The following is an 11,529-nucleotide window of genomic DNA, read 5'->3' on the forward strand; positions in this document are numbered from 1 at the left end:
TACAGGGTGATGAAGAAGCATCTAGTCCGTCGGGGAGAAGGCTCTAGGGACAGGTGACACCATGCACCTTCTAGAATCCCACCAAAGTAGGGGAGTGAGGAGAGCACACACTGGCAGAGACACAAAAAAGTGATGTCGTCAGAATCACACCCTTCTGAGTAAATGAAGTATGGGGACACAGGGGAGAAGACTGAGAGAAAGGGAGAGTCAAGGTCTAGGTCACGAGGGACTCCACTCAAAGGCCCGAATTCACACTGGAGACAGGGGCGATGCTGGAGGCTTTTCGGCAGCTCCTCTCGGCCATGATGCCAGACTGGTGTCAGACAGGCAGGGGCTTTACAACACTGAGCTTGGAAATGGGGGCAGGGTCGGGGAGGATGTGCAGGAAGGAAAGATCCAGGAGAGCTATAAAACCGGAGCAGGACAGGAGGGCTGAGGGGTCTAGGGTCATTACTGTCCTTGTTTGGCTGAAGCCTAAGAGCCATCTTGATAGGCTAGGAGCCGGGGAGGTGGGTGGAGCCAGAGCAGAAGCTGGGAAGAAGGCTAACAGCCTGCAGCACTACAGACCACCAGCAGCTTCTACCCAAAGGGTGTGCAGCCTGCCACCACAGCACCAGGCACCTCACAAGTGCTGATAAAATCTTTAAGCAACCCATCCACAAAGGCACCACTCTCTTATTTTATAGGTGATAAGACAGGAAGGGTCAGGTCACCGGCTGAGGCCTCTGGGTGGCAACCTAGCTGGGAGCTAAACTCAGCTATGGTCAACTCTCTTGCACCAGGGTACAACCTCTCAGCCACTGGCAGGGTCATTTCACATACACATGTCCAAATTATATAGTGATTAAAAAAAATTAAACTTGATGGAGGAAGGTCATTGGCTAATAAAGGAACTGCCCTGGCCCATTTTATTGGTTAGGACATAGGTAGGTGGAGTAAACAGATCAAAATGCTGGGAGGAAGAGGAAGTGAGGTCAGAGACTCCACAGCTCTGCTCTCCTGAGCAGATGCCTCAGCAGAGACGCCATGCCCCGCTCCCGGGCAGACACATGCCATGAAGCTCCGACCCAGGATGGACTAGGCTAGAATCTCCCCGGTAAGCGCACCTTGGGGTGCTACACACAGATGATTAGAAATGGGCTAAATTAACATGTGAGAATTACCTAGAAGAGAATGGGCCAAGCAGTGCTTAAAAGAATACAGTGTCCGTGTAATTATTTCGGGGCATAAGCTAGCCGGGCAGGCGGCTGGGGTGTTGGGGACGCAGCCCCGCCGCCGCCCCAATTACTACATAAACTCACAAATAATCTTCAGACTCTAAGGTAACTATGTGAAGACCAGCCTCAAGCTCCCTCAAATGGCCTTAATTTTTGGCAAAATTTGTATAGTATCTAACTTTGAAAGGATGGGTTGATATGACAACAACTGCATCAGCACTAAGGCAACACCTTCCTGAGTCCTAAGGCTGGAGAACGGAACGTGCACGGGCTCTCTCACCTTCCTTACAGCAAACTTGGCAGATTCTTGGCAGTTCTAGACCAAGTCTATTCTCTCCTCTGCTTCTCAACCAAAAATTCAAACTAGTGAATCACATAAGAAGCCAACTAATGGTGATACACTTTCGTGAACCACACCATAACCTGTAATGTTCTGTAATTCTTTAACAGTCCCACGAAGGATGAGGAGGACAAAGAATGATTAAGTGTTCTGTATAAGTCATTTGGGACAATGGTCCAAGCCAGACAAAGACAAGCTTGGCCCAGTTGCTCAGAGGTCAGGAGAGAATGAGAGGGAACTGGAGTAGGAGCATTCACCTACGTCTGCAAAGTCGTCAGAGAGCTTGGGTAAACTTTTGATTGCAAAGTCATCAGAGTACTTAGGTAAACTCTTGACAGCCAAGTCCGAGAAACAGTTGGCTCAGGGAATGAGATGCCAGCCTGTAGCTATAACGCATTCAGACGTAAGAACCAGTGCTGAGTCGCTCTGACATACAGTGCTCAGCAAGGTGGTTTCATGTCCATGCAAGTTTGCAACATTTAATCCCCAGTTCTTTGTTTTCTAATCTGCACATTAGCCCAATGGTCCCTAAGGGCTATAGACAAGAATTCTTTCTAGCTTGTTAAACCTCCTTTTGCTTCTTTGCATATTTTAACGTCACAATGCCTGTCTGTACATCTTTGCTCGGACGGCAGGGAGTGCTGGCATAACTGAGTTACCACACTGAGCACAGTGAATTCTGGGAACTCTATGACATGAGTGGCAGTAATTGATGAGACTGTCACCCCCCTACTTCCCAGGGCTTGGTGGGCTAGGAAAGTAGATTATTCCCTTTACTAAAGATTGAAATCTACACCTTAGAACACATTCACTAAGCAGACTCAAGAACCACTCTTATCTAAGAAAAGTGACCCAGTAAGATAAATTTTTAGGCATTTTTCCTGTGGTGGGAAAAAGCATTGTAAGGTCGAATACTTAAAGGTTCTAGACAGATGTTAAAAAATAAAAAACTCCTAAAAACAAAGAAGGCAAACAACTGGTCCATTACAAGTCTTCAAAACTTTCAAAAATCTACGCAGATGGGAAAAACTTTACTTTACAGTAGGCAATGTCTGAAAATGTATCTTTTATACTCATTTTTTTCTCCAATTATTCTTAAAAAAAAAAACCCTCAACTTTTAAATAAATAAATAATTCGGGAGGCAGGTTAGCCCTGGCTGTCTTGGAACTACTCTGCAGAACAGGTTGGCCCTGAACTCAGAGATCCGACCGGCACTGCTCATCAAGTGCCGGGATCAGAGGTGTGCACCACCACCGCACTGCAAACATACTCTTACTTAACGCGCACACGTTAAGTGGCTTTGCCTGCATGTATGTATGTGCACCATTTGGGTGCCTGGTGCAGGTGGAGAGGTCAGGAGGAGGCAAGGGAGCTGGAGTTACAGGTGGTTGTGAGCTACAATGTGGGTGCTGGGAACAGAACCCAGTCCTTTGGAAGGTCAGCCTGTAATCTTAAGCAGCTGCCTCTCCAGGCCCCTTCCAGGGAGTCTTATCAATGTGGTTTGGTGTGTATTTCTTCAGGATCTTCTTAGCGGTAATTACTAGGTACCGCAGGAGAAAAGAAAACAAAAAGACACACCTCTTCTACGAGGATTACAACCTAAGAGAAAAGACTAACACCAGCACACGTTTCCACTACAGTAAGACTAGGGCCAGGAGAAAGATCAGCAGACAAAAATAGCTCCAGCTGGGATTTGAGGGAGGCCTTAGGAAAGGCAGAGTCTCTAGGGCAGAGGGAGAGCAAAGGCAGAAACTGTGAATGCTAGCAGGGCTGAAGAAGTCAACTAGGCTGCACCCGGCTCTCAGTGGGGCCTAAGGAGAACAACAAACAAATGGCAGAGAACCCAGCAAGGACTGTGCTCTTTCTTGTTGCTGCTAAGTACCTGGAAATGAAGATGGCAGCTCCTAGCAGAGGAAAGGGAAGGGAGGGAGGCCAAGAGGCTATGGATGGAAGTGAGACTGGCCAGCAGGCAATGCCCAGAACCTGAGGTGCCAGGTCACTCTGGTGTGCTGCAAATGTCTTAATAAAATAGTCAAAAGTGAGAGCATGAGTCAACAAGGGGGGTTGGACAGAGGGCGGGGGGTGGGGTCGGGGACAGAAAGAGAGGCAGAGGCAGAGACGGGGGCGGGGGAGCACCTGACTGATAGGAAGATGGTCAGCCGATGGCATTAAACCTATGAAGAACCTTCTAAGTTCTCAGTCAAATGGCCAAAGGGTCACAGTAGACTCCAGGGGGAAGTCCACACAGCACACGTGACTCCAGCAAGCAGTGTGCTTGCTTTTAGTTCCCCATTCCTAGGGCTCTTATTTCCCCTCTTCCCACTGGGAAAAAGATCTGCAAAGCTCTGCTGCCAGGTAGGCTGTAGGTAACTCAGCACAGAGTGGAACAGCTCTTTCCTCGGTGAGCTCCTGTAAAATAACTGGAGAGGCTGGCTTTGATCATAAGCAAGTTTAGAATCTGTGCCGGAAAGCACTGATAGCGAGGTTGAGGAAAACCCAAAGCCCAAGTTAACTGTATCACCAAGAGAGACCCACTCAGTACTGTGGCAAACCTGTTATCTTTACCCAGGTGAGTGCACACACACAGACACATGCACGCACACACGCAACACTCATCTACTTAACACATACACAGGCACACGCATGCACACACCCACTTGAACACATGCACAGACACTCATGCGTACAAATGTGCACATGCACCCACTTGAACACACACACACGTACACATGCATATGTTCACCCACTTGAACACACACATGTACACATGCACACATGCATATGTTCACCCACTTGAACAACACACACACGTACACATGCACACATGCATATGTTCACCCACTTGAACACACACATGTACACATGCACACATGCATATGTTCACCCACTTGAACACACACATGTACACATGCACACATGCATATGTTCACCCACTTGAACACACACACGTACACATGCACACATGCATATGTTCACCCACTTGAACACACACATGTACACATGCACACATGCATATGTTCACCCACTTGAACACACACATGTACACATGCACACATGCATATGTTCACCCACTTGAACACACACACGTACACATGCACACATGCATATGTTCACCCACTTGAACACACACATGTACACATGCACACATGTATATGCTCACCCACTTGAACACACACACATGCACACATGCATATGTTCACCCGCTTGAACACACACACATGCACACATGCATATGTTCACCCGCTTGAACACACACACACATGCACACATGCATATGTTTACTCGCTTGAACACACACACACACGTACAATGCACACATGCATATGTTCACCCACTTGAACGCATACACACATCTATGTATGCACGTGAACACACATTTTCTCGCCTCAGAAACAGAGACTCAGAGGGAAAGTCTTTTCAGACCTTTAATTTTAAAAACCATGCAGCAGATTTTTGCAACACTAGTGCAAGGGTTAGCATAGGGCCCGTCAAGAAACACTTTGATTTTAGGACTTCTACCTTCCGGCAAGAGTTTAAGTCAAACACGAGGAATGAAATGAAGTGTTTGACTTGAATGGACTTGCTTTCTGAGTTAGTCTATACCAGCATCACATATACCACTTCAGAAACATGTGACAATGTCACGTGATGTGGTGGTTTGAATAAGAAGGGCCCCCGTAGGCCCATATATTTGAATGCTAGGTCATCAGGGAGTGCCACTATTAAGGATTAGGAAGTGTGGCCTTGAGGGAGGAAGTGTATGCGAGGCCCAGTGTCTCCCTCTGCCTGCTGCCTGAGGATCTGATATAGAACTCTCAGCTATGTCTCCAGCACCACGTCTGCCTCAGTGTCACCATGTTGCCATGGTGATAATGGACCAAACTTCTGACACTAAACCTCTCAGGTCGCCATATGGGCATCTTTTCATAAGAATAGATATTTTTGGGGAGCAGCTCTTTCACTAAAGAAATCACCTATCTCCCTTTAAAGGCATAGGCTGTTGGGATGTAAAAACACCACATGAATGTTACAGGCTGGATGAGTATCTAATAATACCAAAACTAAGAAGGAAAAGGTTCCTCACTTGGTTTCACCCGACGTCACTACTCAGAAATGGCTATTCTTAACAGTTTGGTATTTCTGTTTTACATTTCTGGAGCAATTTTAAATTCATGGGTGTAAGATCAAGCATGACTATAACTTATGCATGTGTACAGGTAACAAATAACACGTGTCTGTAGTTTGTGTACAAATATGTACATACATGTATATATAACACATATAATAATTATAATTATAAAACACACATGTATAAGGAAGATCTGTCCCTGCCTCTGCAGTGAGGATAGGTGTTAGAGATGCTACTGTTTGGGGCCTACAGTCCAAATCCACACTGCATTAGAAGGCAGGTCCACCCACCCAGTGTACGATCCCTCCTGAGACTTGGGAGGATGGATTCTCATTCACTGTGCATGCCATGTGGTCCTTCTGTGAAGAGTCTACTTTGGATTTTTCTATGACTACAGTCATCTGTAGTTTCTACTTCCACATGTATCCACCTTGGAGGTTCCAGTCCCAGAATTCCTGAGGAATCTCCTTTTCTTAAAAAAAAAATGTATCTTTAAAACAGGGGTTCTCTTTATATTCTTCTAGTACAAGGGTTGTAAACTCTGGTCCGGCACCTGTTTTTGTATAGAGTTTTATTTGAATACAGTCATGCTCATATATATATCCAGTATATTGCCTATGGCTGCTTTCACACAGCAGCAGAACTGTATGGTTGTAATTTTTGCTGTCTGCTCCTTTACACAAGAAATCTGCTGATCCATATTAGCATATTCGAAACACAGTTTTTTGCTTTTCTTCTATCAAACATTTTGGAAGACTTGAATAACACATCCCATACCTCATATCTAAGGCTAAGGGGTCTGGTTTTGTTTAAAAAAAAAAAGAAAGAAAACAGAAAAGAAGCCAAACAAACCAAATGCACCTTGGCTCCAACTACAGCAGCAGTGTGCGGATAAATGTTTAGCGATTTGCTCCCCGGGAAGAAAAAGCTCAGACATGGAGCACTGGAAGAATCCCACGGGGTAGATACTGTTATCACAGCTCATCTCAAGCTGCAGAAATGGAACACTGCTGGGCACAGAGGTGAGAAGGAACGCGCACAATAGCTAGCATAAATCTCTTTCAGGAAACCAGGGGTGCTTGGGACACCTACGAACAACAGCCTAATTGTGAAGTCAGAGACACTGAAGTTCTGAGAAATCCAGTATGCTCTACAAGGCTAGTCCAAGAACTGACATCAGGTTGGAAGGGATTTTCCTATCCGGATGCCTGCTGCCTCATGAAGGGGTATTTCCTCCTAAAAGACAGAACAGACAAAATAAGATGAAAAGCTATTACTTGCCAGGCACATGGTAATAAATACTGGTTTTGTCAGCTTCCCAGTGTAGGCCTCTGGTTTCCCTCGCGTATGCTTCTGAAGTGCTCTTTACTAGGGGGTACTGTTCTTCTCGCAGGACTGCGTTTCATGTACACATGTAGACAGAGCACTGTCTCAACTGGCCAGTCCTTACCTATGCTCTCGACTGGACGTTCCAGACAGGCCTTGCATCTTTTACACCCATTAAGTTCCCAAGGTCCAGAAGAGTTGGGAATGAGATAAACACCTTCTCAAGGGGTGATTAGGGGAGGCTCCACCAGCAGTGTCGAGTCTTAGACAAAGAACACAAGTGCTGACGTTTAGATCCTAACCTCCACAGGAACAACGGCCATGCGCAAATCACTTCTATCAGTCCAAGTGTTGATGCTGCTCCATTAGAATATGATAGCCTCTTTGGGTAGAGGATACAGAAATCTCTTTGTTTTGATATGTGTGGTTGATAGTATGAATACAACATCTATCTCAAATTTGTATAGACAAAGCAAAGGAAAGAGTCTAACGAAGGATTCTATGCATTACACAAATGCGCTGGACAACTGCTTTCTTGCGGGGGCAGAGACAGGACTGCTGTGGCATATTAATTTAAAACATATTACATTATGCTATGGAATATTTGCCTAATGATGCAAAGACATTTTACATTTGATTAAATAAAATTAACTTGGTGTCAGGAGGTTGAGTCGGCAGCTAGCTGACAGGAAGTGGTAGGGAGGAACCATGAGTAGCTAGGGTTCTCAGGTGGGGGTGGAGCAGGACACCCTGTTTTGAGGGGAGATGCGAGCTAAGAGAGAAGATTAGCTACTTGTTCAGCCTCTCTAAGCCAGCCGGATTTCACCTCAACCTTTGAAGCCTGAGTTTTATAGCGGGATAGAGATCTATATAAAGAACCCTTTAGCAGCCGATAGAACCGGTGCCTGAGGAAACAGAATTCCTGCCTGGCTGCGGCCAGTGTTGCCAAACCCTACTGGTAGCAATGGAGTTGAAATTGGCAATTAGGATATCAGTTGGCTTAAGGCGCAGTCACGAATTTAACGAAAAACCACAGAGGACCACTCACAGTGATAGCCAGGAACATGGAAATGAAAGAACTCAAAGACTGGGAAGCATAGCTCAAGAAATCGAAGTCTAGAAACCACAAACAGAACTGAGCACAGCGGGGGAGGGGAGCAAAAGCACGCCATCCTGTCTGTCTAGTTATTTATTTATTTATTTATTTAGATTTTTCGAGACAGGGTTTCTCTGTGTAGCCCTGGTGGATCAGAGCTGGCCTGACATATTGCCTATGGCTCCTTACACACAGCAATATGAGAACTGCATGGTTGTAATTTTTGCTGTCTGCTCCTTTACACAAGAAATCTGCTGATCCATATTAGCATATTCGAAACACAGGATTTTTTGTTTTTCTCTAGCAAACATTTTGGAAGACTTGAATAACACAACCCATACCTAGTATCTGGTCTCAAACTCAGAGAGATCCTCCTGCCTCTCTGCCTCCTGCCTCCTGGGATTAAAGGTGTGCGTCACCACTGCCCAGCTCACTATGCTGATATTTTAAAAATGACCTCTCAACTACTTGGTAATCTTACACCAACCCCTATACATTTGGCACGGTCTCTCTACACACACTTCTGAGAACCCACAGGTCCTGTTTGCCACATCCTGCAGTCCTGATGCTCACATGGGTCAACTCCACAGGCACAGAAACAACCAAGGCACGCATGAACATTACTGAGTTTGCAAAAGTCGGCAGCCACCATCAGGTGTGGGGATCCAGTACTTAGTTCCAAAGTGAGGCCAAGAGTGGCCCTGAATATCAGAGATGGAACACTGAACACTCTCCATGGTGCTGGGTGGAAGGGTCATAAACAAGGTAATGAACCTAGTGAACTATGCCTCCCAAGCACTCGCTACCTCGACGTGTGGGGCACAGAACACCTAGGGATCGGCAGGGCCAGCAACACTTCCAAACTAAACAGAGATGCTACACTTTCAGGAGGATACTTGAAAGTCTCCAGTAGCCACATGACAAACCACACTGCAAAAGACTGAAAGCAGGGCTGGAGAGATGGTTCAGTGGTTAAGAGCACTGACTGCTCTTCCAGAGGTCCTGAGTTCAATTCCCAGCAACCACATGGTGGCTCATAGCCATCTATAATGAGACCTGGCGCCCCCTTCTGGCTTGCAGGCACACATGGAAGGAATGCTGTACACATAATAAATAAATAAATTAAAAAAAAAAGACTGAAAGCAGAAGCAGACAGATATAAGAATCCACCTGTCGGCAGGGTGGTGGCACTCCGGAGGCAGAGGCAGGCCGGTCTAGGTGAGTTCGAGACCAGTCTGGTTTACAAGGAGAGTGAGTGCCAGGACGACTAGAGTTGTTACACAGAGGAACCCTGTCTCGGGGGGAAAAAATCACCTGTCTTCTTCTAAGCAGAGATTTGTTGAAATGTAAAACAATGTAAAACAATGTTATTCGTCATAACTTGGTTTTGGAAAATACAGGATTTTAGAAAGTGTTATGTTCTGAATTATTAAGCATACTAAGTGTCTGTAAGTTTTATTTATACATAGCAATCATCAATAGGTACAACCCATATAACAAAGGTTCTGTTAAGTGCGCAAAAAGTCCTAAGTCCAAAAGTTCAGCAACTTCTGCTTAGAGGCTGTCAAGCATGCTGCAGGGAGATGTGCGGTTCTCGTGTACCGGCCTGGCCGACTAGTACAGTCCCGTTCTCCTCGGGTTTCTCAATCAATCACCTTAAGTTCTGAGCTCAACCATTCCACTGAGGGGGTCTCTCGCCCTCACTGTCCCCTCTTGGGTACTCCCTCATCTGCCGGCACAAGCAGCCTTCTTTATCCCGTAGGCCGGGCCTGGCAGACTCCCCGGCGCGGCTTGCACAGCCAAGGCGAGAACTCCCGAGGCGCGAGGCGCCGAGAGAGCCACTCCCAGTCCAAAGCGACGCAGGCTGAGGAGCGGGCGGAGAGGTCACCCCAGGAACGAGCTCCGCGGCCTCCCCCAGCTCGTCCTCTGTCCCCGCGGTCTACAACGTGAAAAGGCCTGCACGGACGCTCCGGGCCCGCGTGGTACTCACCGCTCACAGAGGGGCTCCGCGATCACACAGCCGGCTGCTACCAAGGGACCCAGGCCGACTCGGCGCTCCTCCCGTTGAGCGGTCCTCCGGACGCTCCTGCAGCGAGGCGGGACCGTGAGTGAGCGGGCCGGAACCAGCTGCAGCAGCCGAGGGGCGGGGCCTGGGTCTCGCCACGCCCAGAGGGGGCGGGGTCCGAACACCTCCTCCCTCTCAGGAGGAGCCTGGACCACCACCCTTCGGAACCTTAAGGGACAAGGAGGAGGGGCGAAGTCTACGACCTATCCCGCCCCAAGGGCCTGAACTTGAAGCTGAGACCAAGGGGCAGAGCCTGGGACACCTCTTCTTTCCAGAGCCCGAAGACAGGCCATGATCGAGGGGCGGGGCCGGGGATCTACCCCGCCCCGAAGGCCGGTCCTGTGTGCTGAGGGTGATTAGCGGAGCCTGGGCCCGCCCAGCCCAGTTCTCTGATCCCGAGAATCTGGGCCCCGGGCGGGGGCAGAGCCTAGGACCTGCTCCACTCCGCTCCGCACAGCCCAGGCCCGAGGTCCTGAAGCTGAAGGCCTAGGAGCTTTGGCCATAGATCCTCCCGGCTCCGCCCCATAGGCGGGAGAAACTGGACCTGCGGCGGCGAGCTGCTTTGTTAGTGGCTCAGTCCCAGGAAGTGCTTAGCCGACTTGTAGGCTTTTCCTTGTTGGGAGCGTGGAGAAGGCTGACTGTCGCTCACGTGGCGCAGGGTGTAATGTGTAATTGCCTGACTGGCGCAGGGAGTCAGAAGAAGAAAGGTATCCTTTCTCCGCCTTTCGTTTAAAAGCCTGGCGGTCACTACAGACTTCATTTTCTGAGTGCTTCAGTACACTACATAATCAATTATCTCCCTGTCTCCAGTTCCGCCCCTCTCCCTTGTCCTTCATTTTTTGTTCCCACCCCAATTCTTGTTTAGTTTAGGGTTCTTCGTGGGATTTTAGTGGTCTTGGGTTTTTGGTATAGTATTGAGAAAGAATCCTATGGGGCCAAGGCGGACTTCGAGCTCACTGTTTGTTGGAACTCAGTGTGACCTTGAATTCCCTGCACTCACCCACCTTTCCAGCGCTGGGATTGCAGGTGTGCCCCCACCATGCCCAACCCTTGAAAAAGACGGTTTCCCTGTTTTTTTACTTGGACAAGACTTGGGAAGTGAACATCAGGAATACTCTGTAGAAATAGGACCTCAACACTTCTGTGGCTTACTCAGAAAGGCACAATTTCTATGTATAAAGTTAATTTGTAGTATTGCTTGAATGAGCAACATATAGAGTGAATGACTAGGAACTAATGACAAACACCTGGCCAGAGATGGGTGTTCCGCTGCTCTAGGTTGCTCCCTTAGTGTTGAAGGCCCCGAGTTCCAGGAACTCATAGGCTGGGTTTCAGTTCCAAGCTGTCAAAGCTGG

General features: G+C 47.7%; 1 protein-coding gene across 1 annotated transcript in view; it reads right to left on the reverse strand.

The window, feature by feature from the left end:
- Positions 1 to 10,254, reverse strand: part of Aco1 (aconitase 1) — a 46,877-nt gene extending 36,623 nt beyond the window's left edge. Inside the window, exon 1 of the mRNA XM_041667731.1 lies at positions 10,100 to 10,254. The gene's annotated coding sequence lies outside the window, so the exon portion shown is untranslated. The remainder of the gene's footprint in view (positions 1 to 10,099) is intronic.
- Positions 10,255 to 11,529: the final 1,275 nt, after the last annotated feature.

This window comes from Microtus oregoni, unplaced genomic scaffold, assembly GCF_018167655.1.
Source record: "Microtus oregoni isolate MIOR12 unplaced genomic scaffold, Mior012 000017F_ref0000208, whole genome shotgun sequence".
Taxonomy (NCBI): domain Eukaryota; kingdom Metazoa; phylum Chordata; class Mammalia; order Rodentia; family Cricetidae; genus Microtus; species Microtus oregoni.